The sequence below is a fragment of the Mus pahari genome, chromosome 1, assembly GCF_900095145.1.
Source record: "Mus pahari chromosome 1, PAHARI_EIJ_v1.1, whole genome shotgun sequence".
NCBI classification, from domain to species: domain Eukaryota; kingdom Metazoa; phylum Chordata; class Mammalia; order Rodentia; family Muridae; genus Mus; species Mus pahari.
In genome coordinates, this window is record NC_034590.1 from 165,439,177 (window position 1) to 165,458,462 (window position 19,286).

Consider the following 19,286-nt stretch of genomic DNA (forward strand, 5'->3'; position numbering starts at 1 on the left):
TTATTGCATTTTACTTTCTATACTTCAAAAGGAAAGGAAGGGAGGAAGGAAGGGAGGGAGGGAGGGAGGGAGGGAGAAAGGAAGTAAACCTAGCCACTGTCTTTTATACCAGCTGGGAGGGGAAAATCAGTTTTCTCCAGTGGAGTGACACTGGGGATACCATCCACTCCAGGACATGCCTCATGATCAAAACTAGTTAACAACATACAACAGACCCTACAGGTTTTGTTTGTTCGTTTATTTTGTTTTGTTTTGTGTGCTTTTATTTGGTTTCAGTTTGGTGGGTATTTTTTTGGGGGGGGAGGGGATTGGTTTTATCTTGTTCTTTTAGTTTGGGGGATTTTTCTTGCATTGAGTTTTGTTTCGTTTTTGAGAAACAACTTAAAGTTGGGTGGGTAAGAAGTAGAGGGGATATGACAGGATTTGGGGGTAAGTTGAAAATATGATCAAAATATATTTAAATTTAAAAATTGTTTTAAATTTAATAAAAAAGAAAATACTTAGAAAAATAAAATGAACAAAATACATAAGAAACTTCCATGAGAAAATATGTTCGTTATTAATTGCAATGATGAACATATTTTAAAATTATGCTGAATTGTCTAAGTCTCCGTTTGTCAAGTATTTAAAAAGCCTGGAAAACAGCAGAAAACGCAAGTAATTATTTTGATAAAAATTCAAACTTTATTCTCTTCACCAATTCTTATAAATGTTACTAATATAGATATTCTATGAGAGTCTCGTTATTAGGCACGTTTTTAACAGCTTTAAGCAGTAAGACACATTTTTAAGAGCTTTAACCATCGGCCTTCCTAAGCCACATCTTCCACGCACCCTCTTGTGGTGGTGCATCGTCTGGGACATTCCTAAGCTTTCCTGTCTTGTCCCCACCTTCCCTTTTCCAGTTTTGAAAACTATCATTTTATCCTAGACAAAAGAAAAATCTTAGTTTACCACAGAAAACTCCTCTCTTGTCCTCCAGAGCCTCCTACCCTTCCTTATCAACAGTGCGGTCTCATCCTACTCCAGGCCTTCTCAGCCTCAGTGGGTTTTGTCCTTAATGTAAAAATTACTTTATATTCAAGATTGGCCATGTAGCACAGCAACATTGACAAATGCACCGAGTTATTAAAAGATAATTGATTCTAAATTATGCTTATGACACAGTGTAACAAACTGAGACCACCTGGCAATACCTGGTTAACATCTTGACGTTCCCAGGACTTACGGATATTATTGGCAAATTTTCCCCCTGCTTTCTTTATGAGACTGAGTCTTGCTATGTATCCTCAGCTGGCCTTGAATTTATAGCAATCTTCTCTGTCAAGTGCTGGGATTACAGGTGTGAGCCACTATGCCAGACAGTCCTTGGATATTTAAAAATGCTCTTTTTACACATTTCCCTTCTCTTTTGCTCACACCATGTAGGAGTTACAGAGATGCTACAGTTCAGAAAAAGCTGGCCAACTTTAGCAAACCTCTCGACAACACTGCAGAGGAAAAACTATGTTGGCATGCGCAAGAGAAAGCAGAAAGAGGAGAAGCAGAAGGCCCGCAGAATCTGGAGATAATAACCTTAATGTTGCGCTGGGTGTGCAAAAGGAACTTGATACGGTGAAGAACTGGGTGAGAGAGCAAAGGGCTACTTTGGACGGACACTTGTTACTGGACCAGTGCATGCTGGCTGGAACCAGAGCTCTTGTTCTCTATCTAGGATTTCACTGTACCCAAGAACTTGATTGGACTAACCTGTAACACGTGAGCATTCCATTAGGGTAACCTGTAACATGTGAGCAACTACCCAGGGGATCCTTACTATGTGCTTGCTCAATCCTGTCATCCATTGCTCCTGAGGGTGACCCTTATCACAGGCTCCACTGTACATAGCTTTTGGTGAGTGAACCACAGCTTCAGTGCAAAGGTTAGGGCACTTTAATGTTACCGACAGCAGGTCAATATCGAAGAAGCAGCTATGGTTTTAACTCCTTTTGGGGGGGCGGGTTGAAACAGGGTTTCTCTGTCCCTGGCTGTTCTGGAACTCACTCTGTAGACCAGGCTAGCCTCGAACTCAGAAATCCTCCTGCCTCTGCCTCCCGAGTGCTGGGATTAAAGGCGTGTGCCACCACACCCAGCTGCTTTTAACTCTTATGGTCCCATCAAAGCTGGGAATGGTGTGTAGGAACCTGGTTGTTTACTTAGCTTTGGCTTCTGAAATGCTCACTTAGTCCTGCTTGTGTCTTTGTGTAGAAATCATTCAGCAGTTGATGGAAACTTAGCCACGCTGCTGTGTGATCCACACTTTGAGTGTCGGGCTAGAATGTTGGAGAGTTGGCACAAATGCAGCCATTTGTTTCCGAGCACATTGTTGTAGCTGTGTTTCAATGCTATAAGCACACGGTTCTGGCCTGAAAACTGTTGGCTTCGAGACAGTAGGAGGCAGTGATGAGATCAATCTAAGCTAGGTATTTGCTCAAGTCTTCATTTGAAAACCAAGACTTTGTAGATGATATAAACTTGCATAGAAGAAAATGGGGAACCACGGTGACGTCTTTTGACAAGGATAAGGACTAAGCTAACCCACAGTTCTCTTAGGTGTATTAGAAGCATCTTAGAGAATGCAACTACTGTGGTGATTACGTCTGGTTCTTCCCTCTTGCTCTAAGAGGTTTAAGATACAATTTCTGTCCACATCCATGTGTGCATGTGTGCGTGTGTGTGTGTGTGGTGTGGGTGAACATGTATATGTGTGCATGTGGAGGTCCATAGTTGATGTCTGGTATCTTTCCCCAGTTGCTTTTCATCTTTAGTTTTGAGACAAGGTCTCTCCCTGAATGTAAAGTTCACCATTTCATTTGAGATGACTCTCCAGTGAGATTCAGCAATCTGCCCTTTGTCACCCTGAGGCTATTGTTACAGGAGTGCCATTCCCGATTTGATTTTTGACATAGGCTCTGGGGACTTGAACTCAGATCCTCATGTTGGTATGGCAGGTACTTCCTGACAGAGTTATCGCCCCAGCCTAGGATCTAGTGTCTTAAACTGAAGACCATGACCATAAAGCAAAGAAAGCAAAGAGAAAGTTGAAAACAGCAGAATGTTCCTGAATGTGCCATAGCTAAAAGTCTTGTCGGGATCAAACATGGAATGAGGCTGGATTGTTTCTGGCAGTACACACCCATACCGTGTCTCATATCACGTGACTTCATGGTAGCCTTGATTCTGCACACACAGCATGCAGTTTGCATTGTGTGTGTTACCATGGCACCAGGCACCAGTGAATGGTGTCTGCAATGCCTTGGTTCAAACTCAACAGTTCTGTACACTGAGAATTATGGATTCTGTGCATATACAAAGTTTCTGTCAGAGAAACATGAGGATTTAAATACACAATTATTTTTAATATTTTCCTTCCATCATTTTTCAATATATCAGTATCACATTAGCATATCTTCACATTGTATTGTGTTAGAATATTTGAGTCTCTGAATTGATTTCCACACAAAAATTATTATAGAGATTTTGACCTGAAATTAGGACAGGGTTTTCAAAAACATTGTAAATGGCTGTAAGTATATTTTTGCCACTTATACTATGTATCTGTGCAAAGCAGCATTCTCAGCATGGCCATAATAAAACAAAAATATCCGTTAACACTGGGAAGTATTGAAGATATTCTTTCAGAATCAACTAGCCAATATTTACTTTTTTATTTAAGAAATGAGCAACCGCATCCACCACATTTGCTTTAGCCTTTAACAAATAGTAATTATATGCGTACCAAAAATTGCTTTCATTTTTATAACTTATTATCAGTAAATGTATCTTCATGTAACTGTATTTTGTATACTAATGATTATATAAAAGTTTTCTGGTTGTGGGTGGAAAAAGTTTAAGAGGCTTTCTTTACAACATACTGTCTTTCTGTGTCGTTTAGACAGACTCAGGGAATAATTTTGATCAAAAGCTGAGACTTTGGGGAATCACTGAGAGTGATTTGAAAGTTTTCAGGAGACTAGACTTCTACTTTATCCACTTTCTCAGGCCCTATCATGCTTACTAATTCTGGTTTCTCTCCATCACAAAAATCTTTCCGGGAAGCCAACTGAGGTAAAGAGTAACCACTGGACGTGGTGGTTCCCCAGGTCAGAGGAGCTGTTCTTATGTTAAGAAGGATGCTAAGGTTGGTTGGTGACTTGTCAGCTCTGCCCCCTGAGATGGTCAGTGTAACCATGCTCTGGATGGCTTCTCTGAACTTAGGTAGCAGAAGAGTCTTTCAAAGACTAGTAGGGCACTGTTAATTAGTTAGACTAGTTATTCCTGAGTAGACTAGTAGAGCATTGTTAGTTAGATGAGTTAGTCCCAAGTAGACTAGTAGGGTATTGTTAGACTAGTTAGTCACAAGTAGACTAGTAGGGCACTGTTAGACTATTTAGTCCTGAGTTCTATAACCAATAGCAATATCCCTTCATACTGCTATGTTCTTCTGTTTTAGCACATTGAACCCACATCTGAGGATAATGTATATTTTTCAGCCTCCAGAGTTATCTCTAATTATCCAGTCAGATGTGATTTTGCTTGATGTCTTCTCATTCTTATTATATATCCTATGCTGTGTACATTTCTGAAAAGTCAATGGACTCCTGGCTAAATAACTAAGAACAAGATATGTTGGTTGTGAAACTATAAATGTGCCTGCTTCTTAAAGGTTAGAAGACTGTCACCTGTCACACCTGAGTGGATCACTCCAAGGAAAAGCACATTGTCTTGCTCCCACTGTCAGCTGTGATGTCATCCAAACTCCTGCTGTAGAAGGTACACTGACAGGTGATGAAGGTTTATGGGACAATCTCCAACCTCTCAATAAAACCCTTGTTAGGGATTAGAGCAAAAGCATCTTGTTATCCTCTGCTTGGTTTATTCTTGTAGGGTCGTTTTCTTTAGACTTAAGAAATTGACAACTTACAGGATAAGGTTTAAACCGCAGTGAGTCATGAGGATTAGCTCAGAACGGAGCTCTCTGTTTGGTGGCCATCGGTGGTTTCTTTAATGGAAATCACACTGGCTCATCTGGACATGCGATTCTGAGCCCTTTCTCTCATGAACTGATTTCTCTGAGAAAGTCATTAGCCTTGCCAAGCCTTCATTTTAGTCACCTGTGAGCTGGAGACAAGAGAAACTACTTCTGGTTTGGTATGGATGTGTGGTACTCAGAATCTCTGCTGGCATTTACTACATTCCTAATAACTTAACTATCCAGTAAGTGAGGTTCCCCCTTCTTCCTCTCTCTTGTTTGATGGAGGGTCTTACCATGTTTTGTTTGATTCTTTTGGTCTTAAGAATGAAAAGTGTGCCTGAGTATGAAACTGTCATGATAGAACTTCGGGTAAAACAAGATATGAACAGAACACAAGAGGGGGTGATGACACTTTCGGTGATCCCTGAGACCAGCGGGATGGGATGCTGATGTAGTTCGGTGACCCCTGAGACCAGAGGGATGGGATGCTGATGTAGTTTGGTGATCCCTGAGACTAGCAGGATGGGATGCTGATGTAGTTCAGGAGCTCCCATGCTGGGCCAGTCCTCATGGATCACTGGGTTATTTAAGTCCATGTCTCATTTGTTCACAGGGGAGTGAAGTGAACTAGAGGAAGGAGGAACCTTGCAAATGTTTAGAAATATGTTACCGAAACAAGAATCTAAGACAAATGAGGGCCTAGATTATACTGGTATTATTATTATTATTATTATTATTATTATTTTGTCAAATAATTCATGCTTCATCTACTTGGTGCTTTTTGTGTTAGTTACTGACAGCACTTGCCTGTAAGAACCTTGGAAATTGAGGGGGCATCATGACACCTCAAAGTATGTTTCTCCTTAACTAGGATAGCAGAGGTGCAGCTTCTATCATCAATAGCTTCAGGCTTTAAAACAAGCCCTTTCCTATTAGAATTTGTACCTCACCGCATTCCGTTATCTTTTGGAGGGACAGAAAAAGTATGCAGTGAAAAAGATGCCCTACCCCAGCCTCACTTGTACTTCAGAAGTATTGGATTCTCCTCAATGGCACTTGAGTGAAATGGCTAAAAGACAGCGGATCTAAGTTCCTTATTTCAGGGATGCCTTGGCTATGGGCTCTCACTTTTCTGTCTGTCCTGAAGGCAACATGAAGCAATCTTGGAATATTGAATGACATTACATTGACAGACATTCAGAAGATTTTATTGGGATTCCTCAGGACACAGGAATTAGATACATTCTGGGTCCAAACTCAGGTCTGGAGTACCATAGCTAAGACTTTATGTATTCCCAAATTTAAATCATCCCCAAGTCTTCACAGTACAAATCTATAGACACATTATCCTTGATCAGGGTTCGTCTTCACGAGTAACGGGTATCTACTTTACAGGGGGAAGGTAGGAGCTACAATTTCAGGCAACAAAGACAGAAACATGAAAGTCAGCAACTGATTAGGCAGTTAAGCTTGAAAATATAATGCCAGGGAAAAAGTGGTGTTGTTGCGGTATCTCCAACCCAAATATGCCCTGGCAATGAAAACACAACTCAATTAATATGAATACATGCTGTGCGCCTAGACTGGGCACATCTACCTCTACACTATCGTCTTCCCCATCTATGAGACCCCTTAGAACTTGCGTTTTCTCCAGACCATGTGCTTTTGCTCTGCCTTCCTTCCACCTCCTCCTCTGTCATCCTCTGTCATCCTCTCTCTCTCTCTCTCTCTCTCTCTCTCTCCCTCCTCCTCCTCCTCTTTCTTCTTCTCTCACCCAACTTTCAGCTCAACCTTTCCTTAATCTGCCCAATCACCCACTCTGTTTTAGCCTTTATTTTACAAATTAAGGTGAGAAGAAGGTTTACAGGAAATCACCTGAGTGCAGACTCATTCCTTGTTCAAAACCCCTCCCAGGAGAACTTAATTAGCATCAAATTACAAATAGCTCCAGGGCTATCTGCAACAAGGTGTTTTTTTTTTTTTCTTCAGTGGTTATCATTCCACTCAATACAAGCAGGCCAATGTTACCCCTCTAGAACTCAGTCTCACTCTGACCCTGTTCAAACCCTCAGACCTTCTATAGATCTCCAGGGATTGATGGTCATTATAATCCATACAAACAAGAGAGGATTCTTCCAATGGCTGTACCCCCTTGTTAACATATTCATTCATCAGAATGTCCCCTCCAGGCCAGAAAGACAACTGATATTGGTTTTAGTGGAGACCTACTGAGAAACCCAACAACCCCAGAGAAAGATTTAAAGAAAAAAAAAAAAAGGAAAAAAGGTGCAAGAGGCATAAAATACAAGTTTGAGGAGATAAGAAACACAGATGGTCTTCCATGGCTACAGGTTTCACAGCCATGGAGTCAAACAAATGCTGTGGGAGTTTGGAGGGAAAGAGGGAATACCCAGAGGGAAGGAATGAAAGGCCAGATCGATGCTTGCTATCTCACAAGCCAACTTAAAAGAAAACCAGGAACAGTAGAACACTTGTGAAATGAAAGAAGAGGGATCAAAGGCTTAAGCAAGGACGGAAGGCGGGAATGGAGGAGAGGAGGGGCAATGGGTGGATTAACCAAAATGAAGTGTGTATGAAAAAGCATTAAGGAAACACACTAGTGTGTAAGTTAATTACGAAGTACAGCTTTTAAAAATCAGTTCCAGTCGAATTACTACATGGTGGACAATGTTACTCCTCAAGGACTTGGATTGTTAAGTGGAAATCACAGTACAAGGAAGGCATGGGATGCCTCCCTGGAAGATAATGGTTAAAGAGGTTTACAAAACAACATAGTCTATTGCCATTGCCCGTAGTTATCTACCATAACGACATGGTAAGACTTTACTGTGGAAAACACCACACACTTTGGCTGCAGGATATGTAGTAATCAACCATAAACCAACTGGGAAACTTCCTTTATGCTAACTATAATTCATAGCTCTGGAACATGTCACAAAAGCTCCTATGAGAAAAAAGACATCTATCATCTTAGTTAGCGGTAAAACCCAGCATACTGCAATGCCGACCTGCTAGGCAAGCTGTGTCACCTGGTGCATTAGTTGCACGATTTTATGGGTAACCAACCACTGTCTGATTGGATCTGAGGCCTGCTCCATGAAACTGTAATCCTGCTTAAAAGCTCATGGCTAGAAAGGTCAAAAGCCCTAGAAGAGAGCTTGCTATTCCTATTTTGATAAAGGTTTTGCTTTCAAATCACCTTCAAAATATTTATACTTAGTCCTAAGGTCCTATAGAGTCACAACCAAGGCTTTCCAGGAGGGATTGAGTCCTGAAGACTCTGACCCAGTTAATGAATTGATAGTTGATGGGTCATTAATTGAATGGACTATTGGATGTTGAAAATGTTGGTAGCAGGAACTGTTTAGAGTAAGGAGGTTGCAGGGCAATGGGTTTTGGAGAGGGGCATCTTGTCTCCTGCCTCTTCCTTGCCCAGCTCTTGGTCTCCTGTCACCAACAAGATAGGTACTTTGATCCACTATATGTCCCCTGCCATGGTATTTTGCCTCAATGCTCAGAAGCAACAGAGCCAAGTGCCCAAGGCTGGAACTTTAGAACTTGTGAATCCAAATAAACCCTTCTCTAAGGTTTCTCCTCAGGTATTTTGCCACAATGGCAAACATGACTGAAACGTGGAGAATCCAGGAGCCATCTGCCAGGGAAGCCAAGGGGTGAATGTGTTCTGGAAACCGGTGGAGACCACACAGTGTGCAGAGGCACAGCACAAGGCCCTGCCTTGTGTCACCCAGGAGAGACTTGTGAGAGAGGCGTGTGATTAATTACACACAGCGAGCATACATATGTTTCCTCTCTTGCTAATTGCAGCTGGTTGCGGGATCACTGAGCATACTGCTCTTGGTGAATGTCAGGACATGTCACTGGATTCCCCTTGGTTCTCTGTGAAGCCACAATTAACTTCACTAATTATTCCCTTCACTACATGGGCTTCACTTAATGAAGAACCAAACTAATGAGTGTTGATCTTTTAGAAACTTTCTTTTCCTAAAGCCGTTTTGGCTGCCATCCATTTAGCACCAACAATGGTTCCTTGGTATAGAATCATGAGTATTAAATGCATCTAAAGTTGCGGGGGAGTGGGATGACGCTGGCAAGTAGCTGTGCAGATGTAGTTGGATCCTAGAGGGCAAGCAGGCATTTCTGTAGTAACTGATCTCAAGCAATTACTAGTGGTGGTGCTGGCACACAAAGGACATTTGCCAAAGTCTCGGCTTGACAGACAACCCACTGCAAAGGAACACACGTCTACCTCAGGAACCCATGATACCCTTGGAATTCAACAGAGTACTGTTTCCCTTAGGATACAGATATCAGTGATGGAAACATCTTCTGTCTTAACATCCTGTGACTTCTCTAGAGATGCTTATGGATCTCCAGACCCCACCTGTGCATGTGTGCATGTGTGCATGTGTGTGTGTGTGTGTGTGTGTGTGCTTGTGTGTGCCCATGCGTATGTGTGTATATATAGGTGATATCTTGCATGCTATTCTCTTTGGGTTCTAATGTCTGTGTATCTTGTCTTTATTTTGTATTGATCTGATGTAAATCATCATCTTTACACAGACACACACATATATGTATGCATATATATCTTCCTAAAATATTCAAGAGAATAAGGACTTAGGGACAGCCTCATATCATATCATCCCAAGCAGGAGCGAGCAGAAACATTAGCATTGGTATCTTGAGACAGCCTTCAAAGTCCTCAATCTGTTGTGTTCTTCATCCCACTTAGCTTCTCTGGGTCCACCTTGTGGGAAATAGCATATTTTTCTCTTTGCCGTTTGCGAGTGGTCTTCTGCTTCACGTGTAGTAATCAAAATTTCTCCTGCAACACAAGACAGAGAGAGAAAAGCAAGACAGAATTCTGTCTTCAGCTGGAATCCTCTCATTATTTGGCAGCATAACCACTGTTCTGCTCATCCTTTTCTCATGTACCCTGAGGCACAATTCCTGCAGAACCAGTGAGTTTGCTGATATACAACCCTTTCAAGTGTTGCGATGACCTTGTAAGCTAGACAGGGTGGACTCTTTGGGATCCATACTTTATAGATTTGGAAGTTGAGTGACCTGGTTATGAAGGCTTGAATCTCTGTAGCTCATCGTAGCTCATTGTTACTGAACAATGTGTTCTTTCTGTTTTCTCTCACCTCAGAGGGTACAGAAGAGAACAGGAAGTAGGGGCCTATCCAATGTGATCCCGTCTCTCAGTTCTTCTCCTCTGAATGCCATCTTGCTGTGCAGTAATGCTCCTGGGTGGATGAAGCAGAGTGTGAGAAAGCCATCTGCTTTGGGTTTTTGCAATATTGCTCCAGACCAACACTATGGAAATGTTGTGCTAGATAATTACTGCAGAGGGAAGGGAGCTGCCTTACTCTTTAACACAGGTCTAGCAAACCCCCTGACTCCTACCCACATCTGAGAAGGGTACAAACAATATATTGCAAATGGATAAAACTAGGAAAGTTTTGAAATTTGTGTTTCTTTTTTATTGGAAAGAGGTCAGGTGACTTCACGTTGGAAGGATAATAAAAAGCAAGATATAAAAACATAAGAATACTCTTTCCCCAAGATGGGCTCTTAGGGTGGGTTGCTGCCCAGAGCTTTTTTTGTTTTGTTTGAACAAATGGCTCAAGTGGTGCCAAGGACTCCAGTCCATTTTGGGAAGACGAGGTATTTGAACAGCTTGACACTGGAAGGCATTAATTGTCGGAGAGAAAAATGTGAGCTGGAGAGATTTGTAAATGTGGCAGACAGTAATCCTGGTATTTCTTCTTAATTGTTTTTCTCAGGCAAGAAACCTTCTGTGATTTACATTGTAGAGCAAGATGATGGCTGAGCCAGACAGCTCATCACCTCCAGAGAAGATGAGAGGGGACATGACAGCTGCCAGGGAAATGAAAGGGGAGACAAGGCGGCATGCTGTGCTGCCTTAGTTCTCATTTGTTCCAGAGCATCAGCCATGTTGCCACGGGCCCTACAGGGGACAAATGGGTAGAGCAGAGCACTGTAGCCCTTCCTGGGAAGGACACTGCCAAACCTGTGTGGGTGGGAGGAAAGGGAGAAACAAGGGATGCTAGAATGAATGGAAAGATAGCTGCAAAATAGGAAAAGCTTCGGTCAGTGCACATGCTATTACTATCCCTTCTCCCTGTCAGCAGTTGATGCCAAATGCCTTCCCCAGCCTCTCTCCATCTTATTTATTTAGTTTTTCATACAAGAGCTCTCACTGAAGCTGAGGCTGATTCAGCAGCAAGCTCTAGAACTCTTCCCATCTCAGCCTCACAGTTTTTGAATTTATAGATGAATACCACCACACCCAGCTCCCCCCACCCCACCCCACCCCAAGTACTGAGGGTTCTGAGCTCAGCTCTTCCTGCTCAAGCTACAAGCACTTCACCATCTAAGCCATGTCCTAGCTCCACATGAAGCTGTAACATTTATGAGCCCAGAGTCAGGGCAGTTATGGAGGAAAAATAGGAAATGGTCAGTGTCTCTCCCGAGCCCCTGTTCCTATATCTGTCTTCCTGGAAGCATTTTGTCCAGCACCTCCTATCTTTAAACTGCAGGGATGATATAAGCTCTTCTTGTCCTGTCTGCAGACTCGAGCAGATTCCCAGCTACAAAGACTCTGGGCAGCAGGCGGAAGTCGTTGGGGGAAGATGGCTTCTGGTAAATGGGTAGTTAGGATAGGACCTAGGAATCCCCAGGGTCAGCTGGATTGTCACTCAAAGTGATATGCAGTGGCATTGCCCAGGTATGCTAGTCTGGGCAGTGACAGACTGTGTTGCAGATGTAGGGCTCATGAGCCTTCTCTCCTTCCACAAGAGAATGGTTAATGAGCCAGTTTTGTAAAGGTATTTGAATGATCTCAGCTTCTGGAAGGAAAACCCACAATGACTTACCATACCCATCCCAGAGCAGACAGCCACACACTTAGGTGGCAGTTCCATAGACTTCTCCATCACTGTTCCCTTTGAGGTCACCTTCAAGCAAGGCATCCTGGGATTCTCCCGCTTCCTTATGTTGACTTAGATGGATTAGGAACTATTGTGTTGCTTCTCAGACTTTTACTTCTAGACTCTCACTTTCCTAGTTTCTCCCTTATTGCTAATACTACTTCTACTTACCACAATATGGTATTGTTTCTGAACTCATCTCAGTCACAGATGGGAGGGTTCCCCAGAGGTTTGCTGGACTCAAATCTTTCACATTCAAGAACAGGCTGCTTTTGAAGTGAACAAGGAGCTGCTGAGAAATAGTTCTGAGAGAGTGATCTAAGTATCCATTTGTTCATCCATCCATCCATCCATCCTCTAACAAACAGAAAGAGGAGATCTATCCCAGGGAATGTTGTAGAAATACAGTGCAAATTAGTGAATAAAACAGATATAGCTCCTTTAGAGTTTACAGCAGATGAAGAGAAAATAACAAGTAATAAACATATGGATGTGAACTATATTTGTTTGCTATATGCTACTTATTATAAATATAAGGTGATAGAGAATTGTTTGGGTTGTGGGGAGCACTGTCTACATAGAGGTAGACAGCTCCAGGAAGTATTTATTACAGTCTGATGGAGTAGAGCATGTGAGACCTTGAGATGGTGCAAAGATGGGAAAGCAATAGGAATTTTGTGCGTATGCAATGGTGACAAGTTCTTTGTTGAAATAATTAGTACTTACTTAAAGCCTAAATAAGTGAAGCACTTCAAAATCCCTGAGGTCCCGGAGCCTGAGGATATAGTTTAGTTGGTAGAGTGCTTGCCTAACATATAGAAAAAGCCTGGGTTCATCAACAGTACTATATAAATTGAGTGTGGTGGTGTGTGTCCGGAATCCCAGGACTCCTCTTCCTCAGAGCAGAGTCAGGGTCCCTGGCTTGGCTAGCAGACCCTGGTCTGGATTTCGGTTCCCCCTTAAGCAGGGCACAGGCTGTATTGTCATATGTAACAGTGGATTGACCGGCAGCTTATGCTAAGCGTTGAGTTGCCTGAGAGTTAAAGACTTCCCCAATCTTGTACTAATGAGGAAATTGTTGAGTAAACATCCCCCATCTGGTTGTGCGGAGAGCTGCTGGTGTGTCTGAGCTCATGGCAACGTCAACTACTTCTAATGCTTTGCTGCTATTTCAAATTTCAAATGCTATTGCAACAGCTCAAAGGCTTTCCCTGGGCACTGTCAACCAGAGATGGACAAAACAAAGTTAACTCCTTGGCCATCACCTCAAGATCTTGGTGACAGAGCTCAAGAGGACACCTAGGCTTGTTACAGAACTGAAATTATACAAGGTTTGCATGAGCATGTCAGCTTTGCATAAAAAAGAAAGAAGTGGAGGGGAACAAGAGACTGAAATCCAGTTATTGACCCTTGCTGCTTGCTAGGTTCTGTTATGTGATTTGTACCCATGAACCTCAGTCACATGGCAAACAATGAAGCAACTGCCTTCGACCCTATTCGTCACAGGCAGACTCTGAAGTTCATACTATGTTCCCTTCCCATGACATCAGTCAGCTGGAATAGAAGGAGATTTGATCCCCAGCCTGTCTCATTAGAAGCATGGTTTACAAATAGACTTGGCTGGCAGTGGGGCCCTTGGGTTGGCTACATTTCTTTGCTACCTGTGCTGAAGAGGTATTCGTCTTTATTTCTCTGGAATGAGTTATCTTACATGGGCCACATGCAGATTGATGTGCCACAACTGGCATCTGATTGGCCAGGAAGCCAGGATTTCAGAGAGAGGAATTTTCCAATAAAGGCATCATGTGTTTGCTCTCCCCTGAGCAGATCAATCTCAACATTCATTGTCAGGTGTCTCTGTGATAGTCTGGAGCATGCCTGCTGGGAGGAGAGATTTATAGTCATACTAGCATCACCTTGGGCCCTGTGTGTGTGTGTGTGTGTGTGTGTGTGTGTGAGAGAGAGAGAGAGAGAGAGAGAGAGAGAGAGAGAGAGGAGAGAAATGATGAGGAAAACAATGATGTTGATGATGTTGTACACATACTATCTTTGACATAGAAATTATCTGGTATAGATAGACATTGGATACCCACATGTTCCCAGTCTGCACTAATGACCCCTATACAGATGTTAGTAGCTTTATATGATGCATATATGGTGGAAGCTGTGTTTTGCTTATCAACAATTACACATGGAAGATCCCAGTCTATATCATTTTGGCTCTTCAATTCCCAAGGTTCTGAAGCCTGGTGTTAATCAGCTCTTTGGAGGATCTTAAACCAGAAACAACATCATGGCATGTGGACAGATTCATGTTCTCTTGAAATGATAAGTTTTATGACCCAGGAAGACTGTTGAGTCAGGTTATTGGTTTTTGGTGAACTGAAAGATAGGAGAGGGAAAGAAACACACAGCTATAAGTCACAGCAAGTTGGCAGGCTCGGGGAAGAGAGCTTCACTGAGAAAACAGAGCAGATCTCGGGGGCCAGGTCAGTTGAGACTGCTGATCGTTCTATATACAGGGTCGCCCTCCTCCTCAGCTTCCAGCTTTTTCCTAATTCAACCACAGGGGTCAGCAGCTTCTGTCCATTCGTTGGGTGCAAATACCTGCATCTGACTCTTTCAGGTGTGTGTTGGACCTCTCTTAGAGGGTAGTCCTGATAGGTCCCTTTTTGTGAGCTCTCTATAGCCTCAGTTATAGTGTGAGGCCTTGTGACCTCCCCTTGAGCTGGATCCCACTTTGGGCCTGTCGCTGCACCTTCTTTTCCTCAGGCTCTTTTCCAGTTTTATCCCTGCAGTTCTTTCAGACAGGAACAATTATGAGTCAAAGTTTTGACTGTGGGATAGCAACCCCCTCCCTCCAACACTGGACCACCAACCAGGCAGCATACACCAGCTGATATGAGGCCTTCAATACATATACAGCAGAGGACTGCTGGGTCTGGGTTTAGTCAGAGAAGATGCACTTAACCCTCAAGAGACTGGAGGCCCCAGGGAGTTTAGAGGTTTGGGTGGGTGGGTGGGGGTGGGAGTGGGGACATCCTTGTGGAGACAGGGGGGTGGGGAGGAGGTAGGAGATGTGGAACAGTCAGAGGGTGGACTGGGGTGGTGGTGAAATAAAATCTGGAGTGCAAAAAAATTAAATAACTGAATAGAAGATTTAAAAAACAAAAAGACAGAGCAGAAAGGTTGATTTTAATGTAATGAATTGCTTACAGAAATGACACAGCCTTTACTTGGCAGCTAATCAGGGTTCAGGGCCTTTTTCTTTCTCCTTTTAAATTCTTAGACTACTTGTTGCCTATTGGCTATTAGTCAGCCTTTGACACCTCAGATAATGTAGCTCCCTAGCTACTGTTTCCTCAGCAACCTGCTCCCCTTCAGCAGAGCTAACTAGAAGCCAAGCGAAAGTAAACCCTGCAGTGAAGGGAACTTGACTTATGTGACAAGGAAGCTCAAGGATAATTGCTTTTAGGATTTAAGGTAGCTCCACACTTATATTTCATCAGCCTAGTGACCCTGAATTTCCTGAATTGTCCCCCCCCCATACACCTGACTCTGAGGAGCCTGACTGGAGAGGTGGACACACCCTGAAACAGAACCAACCACTTTGGTCAGGGGAAGCTGAAATCTCATTGGCCAAGCCTGGACTCCCTGCCTCCTCCCAGAGTCTGAGAATTGAAGCCATCTAAATGGGAAAGACAAAGGAGAGAACAAGAAATGTGTTATTATATGGGAACACAAATTACAGAAAGATCAAGTCAGTAAGCATTAGGTGACCAATATTCTGTAGTCTGTTAATGTGTGTGTCTGTGGACCCCATCCCCATTGTGTCTGCAGGTTCCACAAAGGTAGTTGTGTGTCTGTTTTGCTCACTTATAGATTGCTACTGCCTAGAGCATGGCACATGGTAAACATTTAGTAAGTGTTAGCTGAATAAAGGGATAGATGTATAGAAAGACTAAGCTTTTGGTTTCTCTCATCTGGTGGTGGGTGATAAACTCAGGGCAAAGAAGATAAAACAAAAGATCAAGCAAATTCACTTTCTTCTAGCTCTTTTAGTACTTTTGAAGTCCAAGTTGTCCCTTCTATACACATAGAGAAGTGGAAGGCTCGTAGAGATGCTCTTTGATATACTAGACGGCAGACAGAGGACATCTGCTTTATTATACTCTCAGTGTTTCTGAGTTAGATTGTCTATTAGAGTTCTCTAGAGCCACAGAACTTATGAATAGTCTGTCTATAGTAAGGGAATTTGTTGTCATGACTTACAGTCTGTATGTAGTCCAATTCCCTGACAATGGTCAGCTGTGACTAGGAAGTCTAAGGATCTAGTAGTTGCTCAGTCCCACAAGGCTAGTAGATTCCAACAGATGTGCTGGCAGGTAAATGTAGCAGGTGAAGAAGAGTGAATCTTCCTTCTTCCAATGTTCTTATTTAGGTCTCCAGCAGAAGGTGTGACCTAGATCTGGGACTTGTTTTGTCCCAGGCTGACCTTGAATTCAGAGATCTCCTTGCCTTAGTCTCCTGGGATTAAAGGCATATACTACCTTGCCTGGGCCTAAGCTTTTCATAGCCTCTATACCTCAAGATCTCCATGGCAAGATCTAGGTCAGAAACTTGTGTCTTCCAGCCTCAAGATCTGAATCACAGGTGAGCCCTACCATTCTGGATTGTAGTTCATTCCAGATACAGTCAAGTGACACCCAGGAAGAGCCATTACAGATTGCTAGCATTCTTTATACTCTCTTACTCCCTGGTAACTGTCTATGTAGTTCTAGCTCTGCTCATAGACCCAGTTGCTCTTTACTTTCTAGTTCATTGCGATATGAAGAATCCCCACACCAGATATGCCCACCATGATGAATTCCATCATGCCTTCCCCACCATGATGCACACAGATCCCTTGAAACTATAAGCCCAAAATGATCTGACCATACTGTTTGTATGAGTTATTTTAACATCATGATGAGCATAATATCTGAGAGAAACAATTTATCAGTGGAAATATTTACTTTGGCTTATAGTTTCAGATAGTTGTAGTCTTCCATGGCAAGGAAAGCATGATGGAGATGATGGTAGTGGGTATGGAGTGGTACGGAGATTCCTCATGCTATGGTGAACCAGGAAGCTGTGAACAGCTAGATCCAAGGACAGGGCTCACACTTTCTAGAGCCTGCCCTTCAGGACCTACTTCTGCCAGATAGGCCCACTTCCTAAAGAGTTCACAACTGTCCAAGAGAGTCCCACTAGGTAGGTAATAAGTATTCAAAGCAAGAGCTTCAAGGGGAACATTTCAGATTTAATTCTTAACTCTTCTATCAGCTTAAACTTAGCTCCCAAAGCCTTCCCTCACCTTAAGAGCTTCAGTTAAATAAGTTGAGTTCTGTGAGATATCTCAGAGAGGAACTATATTTTGAAAACATAATGCTAAAGGGAAGGCCCGATGGGCAAGTCTGATTTGACCAATGATTTGAGGGTAGCATATTAGAGTCTCTGTAAGAAACAGTCGACTGGCGGCAAGGTGTCTCTGAAAAATCTTAGCAATAGCCATCTAACAAGGAGAAAGGCGCAGGAATCATCATCCCCTTGCTGCTCATCGTGATTCCTTCCTCTTATTTTGAGCAGGTATTTCTTCTCCCCAAGAAACACACAGAAGCTTTAAACAATTCTGTATCAATGCTACTTATATATTTTTTCTAGTGTGAACACAAACATCTTCGGCACACTCATTTTTCCTGTCTCTGGTTAGGCAGTGCAATGCTTGGGGCAGAATCAGTTTGCAATAGGCTAGACTCTGGCCCTGTGTTTGGTGTTAGTCGAAAAGCCATCGCCTTCTTAAGAGAAAGTGGCCTGTTTTGGATACATTTCCAGAGAGGCCGGCAGCAGTAGGCTGAACACGGAGTGATTGTAGAGTGATTTGTGATGGAGGGCGAGATTAAGCTGCACTTGGACGACAAATGGGAGTTTGATAGATAAAGGGGAGGAAAGGCGTGTTTTCAACTGGCAAGATAGACTAGCTAGAGCAAAGGCTTGGAATTGGAAAGAATGGTGATTTATTAGAAGAAAAGCGAGACTGGAGGAACACAGCCAAAGTCTAATGGGAAAGAAGTGGGAAGACGCTTAGAGGAGGCTGTAGGGGTTTTTCTCCCTTTCTCTCATAAAGATGAGAGCTGAAGCTCAACTGGGGCTGAACTGGGGGTCACCCATGAGGCAGTGCGCAGTAAGGAGCACCCTTGTGCTGTTGTGTCCTATGCCGGAGAAAACATAACTAAAGATGCCCATTCATTAAAGTATTGGAATGAATGAACTCTAACACAGGTACCACAGAAGCTATAGGAAGAGGCCCTTGAATTTATGGGGAAGATGACAGACTGCTTTTGAAGCAAGATGAGGATAAGAGGAGTTGGGAAAGTTGGGGAACAGAGGGGAAGCTTGGGGGATCTGTTTGGGAAGGTGCCCAGGAAGCAGAGCCAAGGGAGCCATCTGAAGCTATGGTGGCAGCTTCCTTTCATTGAGGGCTTTGCTTAGTCATATGGTTTACAGTGACAGAATATATGAGCCAAATCAACTAAAGAAGAAGTCTCAGCTCACAGTCACTCGGTGCTGCTGCTTCTGGGCCCACGTGTGGAGAGTTTGTATATCATGTCGGGGAACATCTGGTGGAATGCAGAAGCTCACCTCATGGTGGACAGGAGGTAGGGAGACAGATTGGAACCAGGGACAGAGCAAGCAATTCAAAGAAATGGTCTACCTTTTAAAATCCGGTCCCACCTCTTACTGGCAAATTCAGTTGTGAACTCATCGGTGGAGAAGTGGGCTGTTGATACAACTAGCTCTCTGTTGACCTGGTCTCCTCCTAATCTCATGGTCTCACCAGCTGGGGAACAAGCCTTCAACACTTAAGCCTATGGGGCCATTTTATATGCAAACCACATGAAGCCTGGGAATTCTGCCCACTAGTAATGAACAATTGCTATTAATGACTCTTGCATTTGACTCTTGGGATTGGATATGGATACCCCACAATAAGGTGTTCATATTCTATGCAATATGCAGTGAATCAGCTCATCTCATCTCATGCACAGATCTCTCTCTCTCTCTCTCTCTCTCTCTCTCTCTCTCTCTCTCTCTCTCTCATTCTTACATCTAAACAGGTCACTCTAGTGTCTCAGCATGTTAATTCCAAATGCACAATAAGACCCAGAGATTTTATCAAGAGCTTTTGGCAAAGTAAGGTCCTAGAAGAGAAATCATGCTCACCATAAAACAGA